At 35.1% G+C, this 23,008-nt stretch overlaps 1 protein-coding gene across 1 annotated transcript in view; it reads right to left on the bottom strand.

The window, feature by feature from the left end:
* LOC148951283 (U3 small nucleolar RNA-associated protein 25 homolog) overlaps positions 1-22,636 on the bottom strand; it is an 85,845-nt gene extending 63,209 nt beyond the window's left edge. The window contains exon 1 of the mRNA XM_089090774.1: positions 22,595-22,636. The gene's annotated coding sequence lies outside the window, so the exon portion shown is untranslated. The remainder of the gene's footprint in view (positions 1-22,594) is intronic.
* Between the last annotated feature and the right edge of the window lie 372 nt (positions 22,637-23,008).

Here is a 23,008-nt window from a genome sequence, read left to right as displayed (position 1 = left end):
GGGGTCATTCTTAAAGAAGTGGAATAAAATTTGAATTTTAGCGTAAAGAGCGAGGTATTGACTAGGGGGCGAACCCCCTAATATACGAAATAAAAATATACGGATATAGAAGTTCGGGTTAATTAGTAAGTTACGTATATTTATTACTAATAAAAAAGTTCGTAAATAAAATTTAACAACTTTCGAGAAAGCCGTTTAACCAAAAAAAGTAAAATTAATATATATTCATGTACAGGGAGCCAAAATCAAAACCTGCAGTAATTCAAAAACGTTCAGAAATTAAATAAAAAAAACAAGTTTTTTTAACTGAAAGTAAGGAGCGGCATTAAAGCTTAAAACAAACAGAAATTATTCCGTATTGAAAGGGGCTGTCTCCTCCTCAACGCCTCGCTTTTTACGGTAAAGTTTTTAATTGTTTTAAAAAATTAAGTTGTGAGACAGAGTCAAACTTTAGCGTAAAAAGCGAGGCGTTGATGAGGGGACAGCCCCTTTCAAATACGGAATATTTTCTGTTCGTTTTAAGTATTAATGTTGCTCCTTACTTTCAGGAAAAAAAACTTGTTTTTTTTTATTTGATTACTATTAAAGAATAAATGAAACCCAAAACGAACAAAAATCAAATAAACAACTATAGCAAAAAACATAAAACGGGGAATAATATAAATGAATAAATAAATCTTCAAACGAGTAAAGCTTATATTAAATATCCAAATCAAGATTAAAACGAACAAAAATATTTTGCTATTGAAGTATAAATGAAACCCAAAGCAAACAGGAATTAAATAAACAATCATAGCAAACAAATATACAATAGGTACTAATATAAATGAATAAATAAATCTTGAAACGAGTGAAACTAATTGAATTCGCAAAAAAAGTGTGGAAAAAAAAAAATCACTACAAACAAGAGTTTGGGTTTTGCCTCCTTCTCACGCTCTGAAAGTTTAAAACCTATCGCAGCATTGGCACTTTACTGAAAACGAATGATGTTACAAATATTTTCTTTTGTCATTTTACAACATTGAAAATAAACATCAAAAATACAATAAATTTAAATTTTGAAGTAATGAAACTTCAATAGTTAATATCATTATATAACAACTATTCTATTTGGTTTCATTAGTTTTTTCGATCACAGTTCGAGACAAATATAGTTTCACTACAAACAGCAATTTGGATACTGTCCCCTTCCCTAACTGAAAAGTCTAAAGCCCAGTGCATCATTGGAGCATTACTGAGAACGATTAGCCTATATTACAAATTTTTTTTTCCAGTTATTAGAGCATTGAAAATGAAAATAAAAATTACACTGAAATAAAGTCTTGAATTGATCTTTGAGCAATTAGTATCCTTATATATCAAATATTGTGTTTGATTTTATTTGTACTTTCCAAGACTGTTCAAGACACATATAGTTTTCAGTAAAGCGTAGTTTCAGTACATTTCAGACTTTTACAGTGAGAGAAGGAGGCAAAACCTAAACTCTTGTTTGTAGTGATTTTTTTTTGTTTTATTTCACGCTTGTTTTGCACATTCCATTTAAGTTTCACTCGTTTTAAGATTTACTCGTTTATATTAGTAGCTATTTTATGTTTGTTTGCTATGATTGTTTATTTAATAAGTTTTTCCTCTGGGTTTCATTTATTCTTTAATAGTAATTCCCGGTTGTTTTGAGTTTGAGTTACTGTAGATTTCTATTTCTTCTAATCTTAAGTTTATTATTGCCTTTATTTTTCATTAAAAAACTTCTTTTTCGGAATTTTTTTTTAATAAATAAAGGTAGGTCAATAATCCAAAATAGAAAAACGCTAGCACATGTATGTCAAAACCATATTACGCTGAATATTCATCCAATTTGTCTGAAGTACCTCAAATCAAAAGTTTAAAAATGTGGGCCTCAAACACTCCAGCTTTCTCCCTCCCTATAAAAGAATCCACTGCCCTCCACCTTAATAGCTGGAGTATGACTATACAACAAGGATCATTTTTATTGGACAAACAATCTTTAGTGACGATGCAAGAAATCAGTCCTAAGCTGTGGCATATTTTTGTTGATTATTCTTTGTCATGAAATCATATCTTTTGTTGCTTCATCTTTGTCATAAACTGGGAGACAACTGACATAAGGTCCATTACCTAGTATTGAACTAGACAGTGTGAAATCAAATCATCGACTTTTTTATTTTATTTTATTCTAACACTAAACGAAAGGACAGCATTAAGCACCAAATATTTCCATTATTATTTTTTAATAAATTGGTTAAGTTAATATAAGTAAAGATGCCTCAGGAGGTCGTGACAGGGCTCCTTATTTGGGCATAGAACCACGTGGTTTATGGTTTTTGTCAGTGAGAATGGAAAAACAGTATTTTTCTCAATTGAAAAACAGGAATTTTCTCACATTGATGGTTGTTTTTATGGATGGTTATATGTGTTGGACAATTTATTTGATGTTTTTTATGGGTGTCAACAGTAATTTATGCCTTTTTTACGGAGTTTGTCGGCGAGAATTGGAAAAACAGGAACTTTCTCACTTTTATGGATCTTTTTATGGTTTTTGTCAGTGAGACTGAAAAGACAGGAACTTTCTCACATTTATGTCTATTTTATGTTTTTTGTCACTGAGAATGAAAAAACAGGAACTTTCTCACTTTAATGGATGTCAACAGCAATTTATGTCTGTTTTATGGTTTTTGTCAGTGAGAATGGAAAAACAGGAACTTTCTCACTTTAATGGATGTCAACAGCAATTTATGTCTGTTTTATGGTTTTTGTCAGTGAGAATGGAAAAACAGGAACTTTCTCACTTTAATGGATGTCAGTCATTAAGCAAATTGTTTCCGGGCGAAGTTTAATAATGTCTGACAGATGACGTCAAGTTAATTAATGTTTTGGAGTTCGACCAGAATTGTTTCCGAGGCAAAGTTTAGATCACATATGACAGATGATGTCATGATTGATTGATTTGACATGAAAGAGGAATTCATTTGTTGTTTCTAAGGGGAATTATTGATTCACGAAAGGGGAATTAATTTGTTGTTTCTAAAGAGAATTGTTTTCGAGCGAATGTTTTGATCTTAGCGATGAAGTGATAAGTGTGCGAAAGGGTTTCTTTGTAATTTAAAATGTGAAAGCACAGCGATGCCAAAAACAAAAGGAACTCGCTGAAATTACGTTTAGGGATTATTTGGGCGATACCGTTTTAGCCATTTTAGGGAATTATTTCGGCGAAACAGTTAGAAACATTTTAAAAGATGATTTTAGAAGAGAATTTGAGGGTAAAATTCTGTGGTCGTTATAATACACAGGTTGTATTTTAACAGTGTCGTGAGGTCCCCTACCCCAACCCCGAAGGGTTCCGATCCCCCTACCCCAACCCCAAAGGGTTCCAATCCCCCTACCCCAACCCCTAAGGAATCCCCCGGTCCTCAAAGGTCCCCAAAGCTCCCAAAGGGCCCCCAGACCCCCAAAGGTCCTCACGCGGTCCCCAAAGGTCCACCGGACCCCCAAAGGCCCTCCCCCGGTCCTCAAAGGTCCCCCAAGCACCCACACGCCCCCCCGCCCCCCAAAGGCCCACCCACGGTCCCCCAAGGTCCACCGGACCCCCACACGCTCTCCCCCGGGCCTCACAGGTCCCCCAAGGACCCCCCCGCCCACAAGGGCCCCCGGATCCCAAACGCCCTCACGGGTCCCCAAAGAGCCCCCTCCCCATTTTGTTAATGCTTTTTTGTGCATTTGAGACACAGAAGGGTCCCCACATTTCAAAAGGCTTTATTATATTTTTTCAGAACAAGTTTTTTTCTTAATATCCTTCTTAAACCAATTTTACAAATTCTAAGTTTTTCCATAGTAGATAGAAAAAGCTATATCATAGTTGCGAATATTTTCTCGGGAGATAAGCAGTTCTATTTCAATTTTAAATTTTATCAATGAAGTTAAGAAAAGTTAAAGTTCTCTTCTGAATTTTCTCAATAAAAAAGAAATTAGTTAGTAATTAATTCTATTTTTTCCAAATAATATAAAAAATTTTCACTTTGGATCAAATTTTTCTCAAAGAGATGAAAAAAATTTAAATACTGTTCGTAATTTTTCACGGAAGATAGAAAAGTTCAAGTTCTCTTCTGAATTTTACCAAAGAACACACTCCAATTGTAATTTCTACAGAGAAAATAAAAATCTTCCACTTCAGTTTTAAGTTCACCAAAGACATAAAGAAATTTAAAGTTCTATTCTATATTTTTCCGTAGTAGATAGAAAAAACTATAGCATACTTGTGAATATTTTCCCAGAAGATAAAAAGTTCTACTTCAATTTTTAATTTTCTCAACGAAGCGAAGAAAAGTTCAAGTTCTATTCTGAATTTTTTCAATGAAAAAGAAATTAGTTATTGATCATTTCTATTTTTCCAAATAATATAAATATTTTCCAACTTCAAAATGGGCACACACAAAAACTTAAACACACACACACACATAAACTTACACACACACACACACAAACAAAAACTTACACACACAAACACACACAAAACTAAAACACACACACACACACACACACACAAAAACTTAAACGCACACACGAACTTACAAGCAAAAAAAAACTTACACACGCAAACGAAAACTTACACACACAAAAAAAAACTTACACAAAAAAGAACTTAAACACACACACAAACATACACACAAAAAAACTTACACACGCAAAAAAACTCACTCACACACACACAAAAATTTACACACACAAAAACTTACACAGACAAAAAAACTTACACACACAAAAAAAATTACACACACACACAAAAAATTACACACAAACACAAATACTTACACACACACATACACACACACAAAAACTCACACATAAAAAAAAACTAACACACACACACAAAAACTTACACACACACACAAAAACTTACACACACACAAAAACTGACACACACACACAAAAACTAACACACGCACACAAAAACTTACACACACAAAAACTTACACACGCAAACAAAAACTTACACACACACATAAAACCTTACACACACACACAAAAACTAACACACACACAAAAACTTACACACACACACAAAAACTAAAACACACATACAAAAACTAAAACACACACAAAAACTTACATACACACGCCAAAATTTACAAACACACAAAAACTTACACACACACACACAAAAACTTACACACACAAAAAAAACTTAAACACACACAAAAACTTACACACACAAAAAAAATTAAACACACACAAAAACTAACACACACACACACAAACTTACACACACACACACACACAAATTTACACACACACACAAAAACTAAAACACAAAAAAAAACTTACATACAAACACACAAAAAACTTAAACACACACACACACAAAAACTTACACACACACACACAAAAACTGACACTCACATATACACAAAAAAACTAACACACACACACAAAAACTTACACACAAAAAAAATTACACACACACACACAAAAACAAACACATACACAAAAACTTACACACACACACAAAAACTTACACACACACAAAAACTTACACACACACAAAAATTAACACACACACAAAAACTTACACACACACAAAAACGTGTGTGTAAGTTTTTGTGTGTGTGTAATTTTGTGTGTGTGTGTGTGTAATTTTTTTGTGTTTGTGTGTGTGTGTGTAAGTTTTTTGTTTGTGTGTGTAAGTTTTTGTGTGTGTGTAAGTTTTTGTGTGTGTGTGTTATTTTTTGTGTGTGTGTGTAATTTTGTGCGTGTGTAAGTTTTGTGTGTGTGTGGGTAAGTTTTTGTGTGTGTGTCAGTTTTTGTGTGTGTGTAAATTTGTTTGTGTGTGTAAGTTTTTGTGTGTGGGTAAGTTTTTGTGAGTGTGTTCTGATTTTTGTGTTCTCGCAAGAAAATGGCTCACCTTTAACATACTTAGCCGTAGTTAGTTGCAACTGTGCATAAATATCGTAATTTTAGTCTAATTGCGTGGCTACTAAGGGAACAATTAGCATTTTTTCTGATTTTTTGTGTTTTTGCAAGAAAATAGCTAGCCTTTAACATAATTAGCCGTGGTGTGTGTAAGTTTTGTGTGTGTGTGTAAGTTTTTGTGTGTGTGTTATTTTTTTTTTGTGTGTGTGTGTGTAATTTTTTGTGTGTGTGTGTGTGTGTGTAAGTTTTGTGTGTGTGTGTGTATTTTTTTTTGTTTGTGTAAGTTTCTGTGTGTTTGTTAGTTTTTTTGTGTGTGTATTTTTTTTTGTGTGTTTGTGTAAGTTTTTTTGTATTTTTTTGTTTGTGTGTGTGTGTGTGTAAGTTTTTTTGTGTGTAAGTTTTTGTTTGTGAGTGTAATTTTTTGTTTGTATATGTGCGTGTAAGTTTTTGTGTGTGTGTGTGTAAGTTTTTGTGTGTGTGTGTTTTTAAGTTTTGTGTGTGTGTGTGTGTGTAATTTTTTTTTTTGTGTAAGTGTTTGTGTGTGTGTGTGTGTAAATTTGTGTGTGTGTGTGTGTGTGTGTGTAAGTTTTTGTGTGTGTGTAAGTTTTTTGTGGGTGTATAAGTTTTTGTGTGTGTGTGTGTAAGTTTTTGTGTGTTTTTAAATTTTTGTGTGTATTTAAGTTTTTGTGTGTGTGTAAGTTTTTGTGTGTGGGTGTAAGTTTTTGTGTGTGTGTGTAAGTTTTTGTGTGTGTGTAAGTTTTTGTGTGTGGGTGTAAGTTTTTGTGTGTGTGTGTAAGTTTTTGTGTGGGTGTGTAAGTTTTTGTGTGTGTTAGTTTTTGTGTGAGTGTGTAAGTTTTTGTGCGTGGGTGTAAGTTTTTGTGTGTGTGTAAGTTTTGGCGTGTGTGTGTAAGTTTTTTTGTGTGTGAGTGTAAGTTTTTGTGTTTGTGTGAGTTTTTGTGTGTGTGTGTGTGTAAGTTTTTGTGTTTTTGTGTAAGGTTTTGTGTGTGTGTGTAATTTTTTTTTTGTGTGTAAGTTTTTGTGTCTGGGTAAGTTTTTGTGTTTCTAAATTTTTGTGTTTGTGTGTGTAAGTTTTTTTGCGTGTGTAAGTTTTTGTGTTTTTATGTTTTTTTGTGTGTGTAAGTGTTTTTTGTGTAAGTTTTTTTTTGTGTGTGTGTAAGTTTTTGTGTGCGTGTGTAAGTTTTTTTGTGCGTGTAAGTTTTTGTGTTTGTATAAGTTTTTTTGTGTGTGTGTGTGTGTGTAAGTTTGTGTGTGTGTGTGTAAGTTTTTGTGTGTGTGTGTGTGTGTTTGTGTAAGTTTGTGTGTGTGTGTGTGTTTAAGTTTTTGTGTGTGCCCATTTTGAAGTTGTAAAATATTTATATTATTTGGAAAAAATAGAAATGATCAATAACTAATTTGTTTTTCTTTGAGAAAATTCAGAAGAGAACTTGAACTTTTCTTCGCTTCGTTGAGAAAATTAAAAATTGAAGTAGAACTTTTTATCTTCTGGGAAAATATTCACAAGTATGCTATAGCTTTTTCTATCTACTACGGAAAAATTTAGAATAGAACATTAAATTTCTTTATGTCTTTGGTGAACTTAAAACTGAAGTGGAAGATTTTTATTTTCTCTGGAGAAATTACAATTGGAGTGTGTTCTTTGGTAAAATTCAGAAGAGAACTTGAACTTTTCTATCTTCCGTGAAAAATTAGGAACAGTATTTAAATTTTTTTCATCTCATTGAGAAAAATTTGATCCGAAGTGAAAATTTTTTATATTATTTGGAAAAAATAGAATTGATTAATAACTAATTTCTTTTTCATTGAGAAAATTCAGAAGAGAACTTGAACTTTTCTTAACTTCTTTGATAAAATTTAAAATTGGAATAGCACTGCATATCTTCAGAGAAAATATTCGCAACTATGAAATAGATTTTTCTATCTACTAAGGAAAAATTTATAATTTGTAAAATTGGTTTAAGAGGGTTATTAAGAAAGAAACTTGTTCTGAAAAAATATAATAAAGCCTTTTGAAATGTGGGGACCCTTCTGTGTCTCAAATGCACAAAAAAAGCATTAACAAAATGGGGATGGGGCTCTTTGGGGACCCGGGAGGGCGTTTGGGATCCGGGGGCCCTTGAGGGCTGGGTGGTCCTTGGGGGACCTTTGAGGACCGGGGGAGAGCCTTTGGGGGTCCGGTGGACCTTTGGGGACTGGGTGAGGGCCTTGGGGGGTCGGGGGGGCGTTGAGATGCCGGCGGGCCCTTTGCGGCCGGGGGGAGGGTGTGGGGGGGTCGGGGGGACCCTTGGGGCCCGAGTGATGGCCTGGGGGGGTCTGGGGGCCCTTGGGGAGCTTGGGGAACCTTTGGATATCGGGGGCTTCCTTTGAGATTGGGGTGAGGGGATTTGGACCCTTGGGAGGGGGATTAGGGATATTATGACCGTTTGGGTTGGGTTATGGGACCTCACAACACTGTTAAAATACAACTTGTGTATTATAAAGATCACAGAGTTTACCCTAAAATTCTCTTCTAAAACCTTTTCTAAAATAATCTTTTAAAATTTCTCTAATTGTTTCGCCGAAATAATTCCCTAAAATGGCTAAAACGGTATCGCCCAAATAATCCCTAAACGTAATTTCAGCGAGTTCCTTTTGTTTTTGGCATCTCTGTGCTTTAACATTTGAAATTAAAAAGAAACCCTTTCGCGCACTAATCACTTCATCGGTAAGATCAAAACATTCGCTCGAAAACAATTCTCTTTAGAAACAACAAATTAATTCCCCTTTCGTGAATCAATAATTCCCCTTAGAAACAACAAATGAATTCCCCTTTCATGTCAAATCAATCAATCATGACATCATCTGTCATTTGTGATCTAAACTTTGCCTCGGAAACAATTCTGGTCGAACTCCAAAACATTAATTAACTTGACGTCATCTGTCAGACATTAATTAACTTCCCCTGAAACAATTTGATTAATGACTGACAGCACATCCATTAAAGTGAGAAATTTCCTGTTTTTTCATTCTCACTGACAAAAACCATAAAATAGACATGAATTGCTGTTGACATCCATTAAAGTGAGAAAGCTCCTTTTTTTTCATTCTCAATGACAAAAAACATAAAAAAGACATAAATTGCTGTTGACATCCATTAAAGTGAGAAAATTCCTGTTTTTTTTCATTCTCACTGACAAAAACCATAAAACAGACATAAATGTGAGAAAGTTCCTGTTTTTTCATTCTCACTGACAAAAACCATAAAAACATCCATAAAAGTGAGAAAGTTCCTGTTTTTCAAATTCTCACTGACAAAAACCATAAAACGACATAAATTACTGTTGACATCCATGAAAAACATCAAATAAATTGACCAACACGCATAACCATCCATAAAAACATCCATGAATGTGACAAAATTCCTGTTTTTCAAGTGAGAAAAATACTGTTTTTCCATTCTCTCTGACAAAATCCATAAACCACGTGGTTCTATGCCCAAATAAGGAGCCCTGTCACGACCTCCTGAGGCATCTCTACTAATATAACACATAATTGTAAATACCTTTGCCACTAGGTAAGATTAAATATATGAAAAAAGCAAGTTAAAACACACCTTAAAACTTAAAATATACATAAATTATTACGTATATGAGGGGGTTCGCCCCATCGTCAATACCTTGCTCTTTACGCAAGAGTTCGAACTTATTTTCAATTCTATAAGAATGACCCCTGAATCACAAAGAGCGTTTAATTAGAATAAATAGCTCTTTTGAAAGTACTAAAAAAGCGTAAAGAGCGAGGTATTGACGAGGGGGCGAACCCCCTCATATACGTAATAATTTCTGTTCGTTTCCAGTTTCAATGTTGCTCCTTACTTTCAGTTGAAAAAAACTTGTTTTCTTAAATTTAATATCTAATTATTTTTTAAATAATGCTGGGAATTTTTAAATAATGCTTTCCCCGTGAAAAAATCCTCCCACGTAACCCCCTCCCCCCACCAGAAAAAAATCCCTCCAGAAAATGTCTGTATACTTCCTAATAACCAATACTACTATATGTAAACAATGGGCAAAGTTCATAACTCAAAGACAGAGTTATTAAAATTTTCGAATATGCTGAACAAAACGACTGTCTCGAAATAATGATCAGGTGACTTTGGGGATAAATGACCGCGGGAGGATGCCTAGTTTACCTCCAATTTTTTTGGTCACTTAAAAAGGGCACTAGAACTTTTAATTTCCGTTCAAATGAGCCCTCCTGCGATATTCTAAGACCACCGGGTCGATACGATCACCCCTAGGAAAAAAAATGAAAGATTCCATGATCTTTCTTCTGGCAAAAAATACAAAATTGCACATTTTTACAGACAGGAGCTCGAAATCTCTGCAGTAAGGTTCTCTGATACGCTGATTCTGGTGGTGTGATTTTCATTAAGATTCTATGACTTTTAGAGGGTGTTTCCCCCTTTTTTTAAAAACAGGGCAAATTTTCTCAGGCTTGTAACTTTTGATGGGTAACATTAAACTTAATAAAACTTTATTTGAACTCAGCATACAAATCTAATTCTTTTGATGTAATTCTTTAGAGTTTCGGTTACTATTGAGCCGAGTTGCTCCTTACTTATAGTTTGTTACCACGAACCATTTGATCCCCTGTACTTGCAGGGACGGATCCAGGATTTTTTAGAGGGGGGGGGAGGGGCGCAAAATATATTGGTCCGAAAAAAAAATTAGGGGGGGCGCAAAATAGGTTGATCCAATAAACTTGCGTTAGGAGCAAGTTTAATTAACGCAAACTTGAATTAATTAAGTAAATTACACTAATTTAGACTACGCTAGGGGGCGCGCGCCCCATTCCTCCCCCCCCTCTGGATCCGCCACTGAGTACTTGGACAGGGCCTAATCTTGTGCAAACATTTTAATTAAAATGAAAACTTCCTAAACATGGACAGCAGGTTCCTAATCTTGGACATGATGTAGATAATTTAAGATACAGATTTTAATTGGCTGACTAGTTTCTTGGAGAGCTTTCTTTTTAACATTAAACTTTAGCAAAAGTTGTCCTCATAGCCTTTCCTATTTAAATACAATTATTCTTCTTCACAACACTAGTCCACAATTGAATCTGTCCGTGAGTGAGCCTGTCTGTGATTACAATGCTTGGTCCTAACCTTTGAGATGGTTTGTTCCAACTTTAAGATCTGTTGGTCCAGAATTGGGCAGTAGCTTATTTCTTAATATAAGGTTCAAACTAAACATGTGCATTTGTAATTAGGCTCCACTGCTAATTATAAGTACATTTATAATATGTAGCATTGCATACAGCTAAAACATTTAAACTAATGTAATAGGGTATGACCACACATTTCCAGTACATTATATTACTTCCTTATCATTTCATGCCTTCTACTTACCTAATCATTGATCGAATTTTGGAGATGTTAAACTCACTGAAAATGTCAGTAACAGACTTTCACAGACTGAAAAGATCCCCAGTTTTGTTTCATCATTTACCATAATTAACAAAAATTCTTAAACACAATTACCAGGTTTTCCTTACAATATCTGCTCTATTTTGGGATTTAAGGTATTATTCCAGAAAAGGCTTGCTCAGGAAGATGACCACATTAGACAGCAAAGGCATAATTCTATGAAATTTTACTTACAATTGGTAAGAAGAATGAAAAACTGCATTGATGGGAATAATGCAGAAGAGGGAAAACTCAAAATTTATCCTTGAAAGACAGGTCCTCTTTCAATAGATCTTTCCACAAACTCTCAATTTACCTATTGTTTTCGAGAAGAATCATAAATTGCAGTGGAACTGAGCTAGGAAATACCCCTAGTTGGAGAAGAAAAGACGAATTGAGATTGAAATAAATCAAATATTAAAAAATATGTTATTTACCAAGTTAGGATAGCTATATGATAAGGTTTGCTGATTTGACAACAAGGGGTACTCTCCCTGGGGTCCCTGAAACTTGACCATTTGTTTTTGCAGCGCAAAAATTAGTTGATAGCTTTCTTGAAATGACAAAGTGCTTGTTGCTAAGTTTGCTTCAATCTTGCCTCTTGTAAATACCAAATTCATACCAGCTACAGTGTTTAACAGCCCAAAATTACTCTGCTGGGGCATTTATCCTAATGCTTGCTTTATTCGTTTATTTTTGGCAGTTATACCAATTGTAATACCACTTGCCCATACCACTTGTAATTTTTTCTTTCAGTGTTATTTGAATTTGTTACTTTTATTTGTATATTTCTGACATAAAGTATTGCCAATATTTAACTCAATTGCGATGACAGACAGGATAGATAGTAGCCCTGTCACTCCTGACCTAAGTAACCATAGTGTGAGGATTTTGGCTTTTGCAGTTAAAGGTTCTGATGAGATCGTTAATTTGTTGACATTCTAATTCCATCAACTATCCCCTTGGTTTGTATTTTGAAACAAGATGTTTGGTTCCCACTGAAAATCTCTGTTTAGGGTGCTAAGTACAACAGGCTGCTGACTGTTGACACTTATTGCAACCCCATTGACCAACTACATCCTGGAGCCCAAAAGTAAGATGTCCTCTATACTACTAAAGATCTAAATACCCGACTTAACCAACAGACAGGTAGGTGCTGAACCACTGACCTGACTATTACACCGGCAAATATTGCAAATAGTTTAGAAATCCAGAAACGATGTACATTCAATTCTGATTGTAAAATTATATCCCTGACATTAGAAATAAATCATTTAACGTTAGGGTGCCAGCCAATGAAATTTTAGAAATTCCAAGACAACCTATGGAATCCTTGGAAACAAGATTTAGAGCACATGGCTTAAGATATCAAGACAAGTGAAGAGTGTGTTGGATCTTTGTTTAATAAAATGACTTTTGTAATCATCTCAACATCACAGGGTATATTTTGCTATGAATAACATCACCACAAAAGACTAAACTCTACTCAAGGATGGAACAGCAAATGTCAGAGAGCCCAACTTCAGAAGAAGAAGGAAAAAAATTCTAGAGAAATCCTTCAATGAGAATAAAAGCATTTTTACCCAAAAGACAGCAGAATTGAAAAAAAAAACACTTAAAACTGAGTCCCAGGAGGGATGGAGAAGAGTCATTGAGTACACGTTTGGTCACAACAACCCTGTCCAAGATCTGTGAAAAAACTTCCATGATTATTCCAGGTAAGCAAAGAAGAAACCCCATCCCTAAAAGTAAGTATGATGGCACTAGAGTCTCAAGGTCCAAACCGGTGGTGCTGGTCTCTGTTTCATGGCTCTTCAGTTGAGAAGTGTAATGGGAGATTGGGGGCCAGCCATCCTGTGCTCTCGCACACCCTTCCTGCTTACCTTCCCAAGATTTCTCCAGGTACCCATTTAGAGCTGGGTCAACTGTGGCTGAGCTTACAGAGTCACGCCAGTAATCCCCATCCCAAATCAAATAACAAGCCACGTCAGGAATCGAACCTGTGCCTTTCGGACCAAGGATTCCCAACCCAGCACGCCAACCACTTAGCTAGGACGGCTCATCCCTGCAGAGATACAGATGAGAAGTGGAAATGAATCCTTGAGTGATGAAAAACTTAATCTCTTTTCAAAAATATTTTTGAAAGGAAATACACCACTAAATATGACACCCCTTTAACTCATTCATACAAATAATACAGTCCCTTTCCCTTTTCAAGAAGTTAGGGAAACCACTTCCAAGCTGAGTCCTGGCGCAACTGGTCCAGATGGAACTTAACTGAACTATTGACAGAGCTCTTCAACAGACTGTTCATAGAGTTGTCAACACCATCTGAGTGGAAAAGAGCATGTTGATACAACTACTAACGGCAGGAAAAGGCTAAGCTTGTCAATTCACCACCTCATATTCCTTACCTAATGTATTGCAAAACTAATTGAAACAACAATAAAAGGAAGAATGTTAACCCCTTTATCAGACCATGTCCAGATTAAACAGCTTGGATTTTCTTCCAGGGAGTATCACTGCAGACGCCCTTGTTAGACTTGAGCATCGGACAAAACAAAGTTCTGAAAATGGAAAAGCCATCCCTGTAATATTTTTAGATATGGATTCATTATTTGCCAGAGTTGATATAGGATAAAAAGTAGAAGAGTTGTCAGTATTAGGCTTACAAGACCTATTGTTGAATTGGATTCTTCTATTTTTGATAGTAGGGAAGGGGCTGTTTTTGATAGGTAAGGAATGAGCCCCATATGGGGCTGTTTTAAACTCACTGCTTTTTTCCAGTTTATTGTTGATTGATAAATCTAGATAACGTCCTGGGGGAAAAGCTATTACCTTAAATCACATTTGTCAGCAATAAGGACAAATCATTTAAACACCAGTTACTGGTGATAGTGACTCAGCCTGTTAAGTACATCCCAAACTGAGAGCTATGGCTTGCTGCACTAATCTCAGTCAATATCTTGCTTGAAGGCCTCAACACTGGGAGACATGGCTGTATTCTGGCTAAGAGTGTTCCATTGACAAACTACAGTTGGAGAAAAAAATCTTTTGCAGCCTGGTACCAGCACATTCCCAGAAGAGTTTTACAGAGTGCCATCTACATCTTGAGAAGTTATCTTGCTGGAAAAGATCTGTGATGATAGCATGGTCACAAATCAATTTGTACATCATTTGTACATCCAGAAGTGGAAGAACTTTTGGAGAATGGTAAATTAACCATTATATTAGATGATGGCTCTTATAGAGCAGTGGTTCCCAACCAATTTGGGCCAAGGCATTCCAAAAATTTTCATGCCCCCATGTGATTTTTAAATTTTGTTATTCAAAATTTTACTTGCATTCACCCAAAGGAAGCGTAAAAGACCACAATGGTGCCAATTAGGAGAAGGGTAGGGTCCACGCCCCCTAGATTAGGGAAAAGACCTTGTTACTTCTATTTTATAGCTATTTTGTTTTTTTAGCTATGTGCTATATTGAACTAATGAGACTGAATGACCAGTGAGACTAAATATACCAATAGTACACAACCTTTTTTTGAAATGTATAAAAACATTTCCTTTCCACTGTCACAATCTCTGACTAAGGTTCAGTCAAAACTACGCATCATTTCGTAATTTTATCTTTTTTGTTGTTGGAATCAGTAATCAAACAATGAGTAAAAAGCGACAGCAAACTTTGGACATTTTTTGCAGTGAAAAATCCAAAAGAAAATTGAAGAAACTTCAGTGCAGGAAACTGACAATAATAGCAGTGCTCAAAGTGATAGGTTATTGGACATGATTTCCAATACCAGTGGCAATCTTTCAGAAACAAGCAGAACAATAAATGACCCTGGTCAACTTGAAATAGTGGTCTACATTTCCAAACCCTATGCAGGTTCCAGTTGCAGTCGAAAATTTCTGCCATGTGCCCTGACCAACCAACTCAACCTATTCTTGAGAGATATCTAGCTTTCACTTCTAACAGAAGAAAATTCAGTGTGCATTACTTTAAGACTTACAAATGGATTGAATACTTGGAATCTGTGTTTTGTTTTGCTGGGGAAACTGCTGAAAAAAGGGTTTCATCAAGACAGAATCTTTTAAGTGGAAAGACAGTTCTAGTCTATTGGAGCAACATGATGGTAGTAAAAGACACAGGAACTGTGTGTCAGCATGGATGGAATTTCGAATAATTAGTACTGGTGCTTTGAGATGTGTACTAAATGGCTTACATAGGTCCAGGTCTCAAGAGGTTCAAGAAAATAGAGATCATGTGAAGTACATTTTTCACACTATTTGCTTTCTCAGCCACTACTTTTTTCCTTTGAGGGGTCATGACAAATCAGAAGCATCTGCAAACTGGGGTAATACTGTTGAACTGAAGTAGGAGATATATAAAGGCAATTACAAGTTGAAGGCCAAGTTAAAGCACAAATATGGTCACTATTGTGGTCATCTGAACCAAAACAACCCAGTCACACTGATAGGAAATGCTTGAAGCAAGACATTATTTTAGAAGTGAAATCAGCAAATCACTACACTATTCTTGTTGATGAGACAAAAGATGGCTGGAGTGATTAATTGGCTACTATCACATGTAAATATTAGATGCTGAGAGATTATCCACCCCAATATATGAAACTATAGAAGCTTTTTGTAGATTTGATATTGTGTGCTGCCCAATGTTATGACAGATTATTTGTTATGAGTGGTAAATTCAACAGAGTTCAGGCAAAGCTTAGGGAGAAGGTGTCTCATCCAGGTTTTATTAACACTATCACACCCACAGATTACACTTGGTTTCGACTGATTGCCTGAAATTTTTCTCTGTGGTGTAAAGACTTTACGTATTTATATCATGCAGCAACACTTGAAATGAACTATTTATTGAATCCCAATGTAGTAGTAGGCAAAAAGTTTTGGAGCTTGAGAGGACCATCTAAATTCACTGGTTTCACACATGCTGATATACTTTAAAGGTGAAGGCCAGATTTGATTGTATTGTTGCTGCACTAGCCACAGTCTCTGATAGTTCTGATGGTGAGGCAGTGTGTGAAGCAAAACGACTACTGGACAAAATCAACACAGCTTCTTTGTCTCAACTTTGCATAAAATAGAAAAGGCAATAGTCATTGCAAATTGTTTGTCAGAACAACTTCAAACAGAAAGTGGCATGATTTATAAGGCAACTTCAATGATTTCTGGGACATATGAGATACTCCAAAAGCTAAGAAATAACAACAAATAAAAACTTCAGCAAAAAGATATCCAAATTCTTGGCTTTGCACAATAACCAGGAATCAAAGTCTCCAAAACCAGTGCTTGGAACAAGTGAAAAAGAGCCATTTCTACTCATCTCATCTTTCAAATTCAACAACCAGTTAACACAAAATCAGTCAGATAGTTCAATTGTACTCCAGGAAATTTCTGTACTTTAAAGTGATAGACTGTTTCACATGCCAGATAAACCAACGTTTCATGCAAAATATGCCTCTGTTTGATGCTTTATCAGCCTTATACCCTTCTGATTTTCTTGAGTTTTCGAAAGTTGAAGGGGTAATTATTATTAAGTAATCCTTGATGTTTTACCTGGTCTGCAGTGCTAAAACTGATGAAGCTAGTTGTTACTTTATCTGTGGCCACTGCCAGTGATGAATGATTCTTCTTGGCATTATGGCATGTGAAGGATAATGTGTGATTGTCAATGGGAAATGACAGACTCATTAATCTCATGATCATGGCTGTTGAAAAATAAGACACGGGATTTGAATAGACTAGTCAACAATTTATCTAAACAGCAAAATCCCTGCTAACCCTTGTTTTAAGTATGTTTGCTCAATCTTGTTCTGTTGTTCATATTTTCATTAAAAAATAGAGAAAAATCCTTACCCCCCCCCCCCCTGCATTTTCATGGATTGGCATCAGTAAAATGCATTTTTATTATAAAGTCCTTTTTTGTCTTCCTCTAAACATATTTTATACTTATGAAAAATATTGACTAAATGCACTTTTTTAAATGAATTTGTTTTCAAAATTGAGGCTCTAAAGTCTAGTCAGCAGAAGGGTGCATGTCCTCTCCATGACCCACCAAAATATTGCCATGCTCCATCAGTGGGGCATGCCCCCCTAGCTGGGAATCATGGTTCTAGAGTCTCCAGAGGAATTGGTGAATGGATTATCCCCAAGACCAGTGTCATAAAAAGAGAAAGACTCCCCAACGTATTGATGACAGTTGTCTTCCTAGGAGAGATGGCGGGATATCAGGACTACATTCAAACTTATGCTGATGGCTCAAAGATGGAGAAAAAATGCAGTTGTCCAGTTTTATACCCTCTCTATCTCTTTCTTACCATTTACTCCCTGACCTGACAATTTTCCAGCTGAGCTTATGACAATCAAGTTTGCTCTTCAAGCCATATCAAGGCAAACAGATGTCCACCAGCAGAAGTACATAGTCCACACTGATTTGCTGTTAGTTCTTGATTACCTTTCATGTCAGCAAAGCCCAGTAAGAGATGTTGCCCTCCAGATTGAAAACAAGATTACACAATTATCAAGAAAATGTATGTCAGTTTTACTTATTTGGGTTCCTGCATACTTTGGGATAGCAGGATATTAATTGGCAGACTCTGTAGCAAAAAGAGCATCCCAACTGGATCTCACCATCTTTATCCATATTACTGGTTCAGAATTCCTGTCTACAATCATCTTTCAAAAATCTTTGATGAAGAAGAGACTTGGCTCTGGCCATAACATACCCAGCACCTAGACTAATGTGATTATAAACAACCTTCAAAAGAGATATACCTCCCATCCTATGTCCTTTCAATATGCCTATTTTGCCTCAGATGTAACCATACAAAAACAAAACCTACAATTTTCAATGGTTCCCTTTCCCAATTGTGATACTTGTGAAGTATATGAATACTACATACATCACCTCATTTTCAGCTGCAGAAAATATGATAAGGATAGAGAAATTTCAAGGAATCATTCAAAACATTGTAAGAATCATCAAACATTTGTAAGAAGTCATCCAAAAACATTTACAATGCATGCTGTGCTGGGCCATGATACATGACCACCTTGGGCTAGAAGACTAAGCACAAACTTCCTAGGTAAATGTGTTCATACAACTGGTTTAACCTGAGTAGAATTGCTAATTATTCTTTTCTAGAAACATCTTTTGTCTAGTCAATAAGAACAGCATTGTAACTAGCTGATTTTACTTATGAAATAATGTCTTGCTGCAAGGCATTTCCTATCAGCGTAACTGCATTGTTTTGGTACTGATGACTGCAATAGTGACCATATTGACACTATAATTTGGCCTTAACTTTTTGTTCCCTTTAGATATTTTCTCCATCAGCTCAACAAAACTACCCTATTTTGCAGATGTTTCTGATTTGTCATGACCCCTCAAAGGAAGACCCTGGCAGCCAAGAAATAGCACAAAAAATATACTTCAAATGATCTCTATTTTCTTGAAGCTCTTGAGATCTGGACCAACTCAAGGCATTTGCTACACAACTCGAAGTATCAACACAAATTATCTTAAATTCCACCCATGCTGACATACAATTCATGTGTCTCCAACTACAATCATATTGCTTCAATACAGCAGAACTGTCTTTCCACTTGGAAAATCCTGTCTCAACAAAAACACTTTTTCCAGCAGTTTCCCCAGCCCCTAGAGCCCCACTAGATAAATGGTAGCAAGCAAAACAAGACACAGAGTACAGGTTTTTTTAGTATTCAATTCATGTGTAAGTCCTAAAGTAATGATCTCTGAATTTTATTCTATACAAAGTGAAAGCTAGAAATCTATCAGGAATAGGTTAAACTGATTGGTCATGATGCATTATAGATCTCCAAGAGAAATTCTTAACTGCTACTGCTACTGAAACCTGCAATGGGTCCAGGGATGCATACCACATTTTCATGTTGAAATGGGTCATTTATTGTTCCACTTGTTCCTAAAAGATTGTCACAGGTAGGGGAAATCATGTCCACTAATTCAACACTTTGATCAATGACATTATTGCCAGTTTTATATACTTAAGTTTCTTCATTTTTCTTCCAGGTTTTCACCAAAAAAAGTACTAAATTATGTTGTTGCTTTTTGCTCATTAATTGATTACAGATTCACAATGGCAAAAGAGATAAACTGATGAGCTGACACTTAGTTTTGACTGAATTCTAGTCAGAGATCATGACAGCTGGGAAAACAGGAGAGAGGAATAATTTGCACATGTCAAAACAAGGTTGTCTTCCATTGGTATAATTAATGTGCTCCAGGATAGGGATGGAAGTGAAACTTCAAAATAAAGTCATTGAAAAGTAACAGTGCTATTTAATGGCTCTGAAAACACAATGCATGGTGGTGACCAATACAAGTAACCAGTCAGTCAGTCTTGCTAGTTCAATATAGTGCATAGTTAAAATGAAAAAATAGCCATTAAGTAGAAGTAACAAGGTCTTTTTCCAAAACTAGGGGGCCAGACCCCCTCCCTCTCTCTCCTAATTAGCACCACTGTTGCAGATTATTTATCCCAGCATATTTGCAGAAAAGAAAGTTAAATCTGCATGCAGTACAATTTCCAAAAACATGCAAAAAAATCAGCTCACAAGCCACATGAATAGGTGTTATAAATGGATTACACTGACAAATTGATTATTTATTTATGTCTATTATTTTCTGTAAATTGTGGTATTTGGGAACTAAGAAACAGGCCTGCCTGGAAAATTCCAAATGACATTGGATTTGTAGCATAGTAAACTCTGCTTCTTCATGAAGATTAATGTAAATTTCCAGCACTTAAGACTCTGTAGAAGGGTCTAGTTTTTTTTGTTTTATCATTTCTGTGTGGAATCTTTTTGGTAGCATAGCCTAGACTAAATTAAGCTTAAAACTTAATTTTCATTTCTTTTGTTTGTCTTGCCTTTTCTTTTTTTGGTTACTTTGCATCTGATACTTATTACCAGCAGAAAATTTTCAGACCATTAGCTTATTCAAAAGAACACAAGAATCTGCTAGGTTTAAAAGAAAAACCAGGACACCAAAATCTAGTGAATAGCATTTTTCTGTCTAGTAGTTTTTAGCACTAAATTTAAATTTTTCACAATTTTGTAAAAATAAATTGTACAACAGTGAAAATAGTAAGGATAAAGGTGCTACCCCTGGAAAATATTTTAACTGGGATTATTTTGCAAATTAAGAAGTAAGAATTGTTTTCTTAACATGTCTCCTTATGACCAGGACTGGTTTTAAATTTATATCATATATAATGTTGGCTATATATTTGCACATTAAGGGGGGGGAGGGGTAGAGTATAGCAATGCTGCTTGCAAGCTACAACTATTATTACAATTACATATACAATTATTATATAAGTGTTAGCTAGCCTACAATTATTATGCATATTATGAATTTTTTACTTAACATGTTTTGATCTCTATGCATATAATTTGGTAAATATTTACCAAATCATATTATTGACTTATAAATAAAGTGAATATACCATTCAATGCCTTTTTTTTATGCTGATTACAAATATAGCAATCATTTCTATCAGAAATGGATTTTAGCCCCCCCCCCCCGATATATGTCAATTCAGGATATGTTTGCACAAATGGGGGTGGGGGGTAGGTTAGGGGGGGGCTGAAATTCATTCTAATAGAAATGATTATTATATTCGTAATCAGCATAAAAAAAGGCATCAAATGGTGTATTCACATTATTTCTAACTCAATAATATGATTTGGTAAATATTTACCTATAATTTTTTTGGTAAATATATAACAAATCATATTATTGAGTTAGGAATAAAGTGAATGCACCATTTTATGCCTTTTTTTTATGGTGATTATGAATATATTAATCATTTCTATCGGAAATCATTTCAGCCCCCCCCCCTGAATATGCAAATTCAGGGTATATATTTCTACATTAGGGGGGAATGGTAAATTTCTACCAAATCATATTATTGACTTATGCATAAAGTGAATTTACCACTAAATGCCTTTTTTTATGGTGATTAAAAATTTAGTAATCATTTATATTGGAAATTAATTTCAGCCCCCCCCCCTAAATATGCCAACTCAGGGTATATATTTCTACAACCTAACCTAGTATTTATTTAGCCTTATGTCACCTGATAAGGAGACATGTTAAGAAAACAATTCTTACTTTAAAATATGTATAATGATCCTAGTTCTTATATTATCCAAGGGGAGAACCTTTATCATCAAGTCTTTCCTCTAAAAATCCTTCTTTTTCCAGCTTAAGAGAAAAAGCTCCCAAAAATCACCACGTTGAGATTTAATGCTTAAGTCTTTTGAAATTGCCGCCTAATAAGTTCTTTTATAGATAGCGGTCATGCTAGTCTTTAGCGTTAATATTTTGATATTCGCCCTTCGCCACTGCTCTTTAAAAAAAAAAGTATTAAAAAGACCGGCATGAACGCTATCTATAAAAGAACTTATTAGGCGGCAATTTATAGCAGCAATTTAAAAAGACTTAAGCATTGAATTCCCAATGTGGTGATTTTTGGAATTTTTTTCTCTTAAGCTGGAAAAAGAAGGATTTTAGAGGAAAAATTCGATGATAAAGGTTCTCCCATTGGATAATATAAGAACTAGGATCATTATTCATATTTTAAAGTAAGAATTGTTTGCTTAACATGTCTCCTTATAAAGTGACACAAGGCTAAACAAATACCCCTAACCTAACCCTGAATTGGCATATATAGGGGGGGGGGCGGGAATTCATTTCCAATAGAAATGATTATTATATTCATAATCAGCATAAAAAAAGGCATCAAATGGTGTAGGCAATTCAATTTATTCCTAACTTAATAATATGATTTGATAGAAATTTACCCGGGGGGGGGGGTAAATTTTAAACTTACCTCCCATTTACATCAGAAACAAAATTTGCCCCCCCCCCCCCCAGTAATGTATAAATATATACCCTGAATTGGCATATATAGGAGGGGGGGGGCTGAAATTCATTTCCGATAGAAATGATTATTATATTCATAATCCGCATAAAAAAAAGGCATTGAATGATGTATTCACTTTATTCCTAACTCAATAATATGATTTGGTATATATTTACCATTTTTTTATATTTATAATTTTATTAATATAAATCGTATATAATAACGACCACCTAGAAAAGTTTTGACTTTGTTAAGCTGTATAGGCTACTTACTAGAATTCCATGCCCTGGAAATTTTGAAAATTAGGCCTAAAGGGCTGGGCACACGGTACCTGATTTCGGGAACTGATTTCCAAATCAGCGCCGATTTTAAAAGAAATCAGCGAGGATTTGAGCTTGAAAAATTTTCTAGTTTTCAGCGCCAATTTACAAAATCAGCGCTGATTTTCATCATGATCATAAAAAAAAAATACAAATAAATAGTCAGCCATAATTATCCGTGGTGAGAGACCCCACTACTGAGCTGAGAACTAAGCTGAGTAGCTGACATCAATCAAGCAACTATTAATAAACTCCAGTTGACTATTAGTGTCTATGATTTTTTGTTTTGAAAATTTTGCGCAATAAATTTTTCTTTCAACAAATTTTTCTTACCGCTATCGTCTGTCCACTGATGCTGAAATCGGT

The sequence above is a fragment of the Artemia sp. Qi Xiang Cuo genome, chromosome 6 (genome assembly GCF_049724085.1).
Source record: "Artemia sp. Qi Xiang Cuo chromosome 6, ASM4972408v1, whole genome shotgun sequence".
In the NCBI taxonomy this organism is placed as follows: domain Eukaryota; kingdom Metazoa; phylum Arthropoda; class Branchiopoda; order Anostraca; family Artemiidae; genus Artemia; species Artemia sp. Qi Xiang Cuo.
This window is presented reverse-complemented; position numbering and strand designations above follow the sequence as displayed.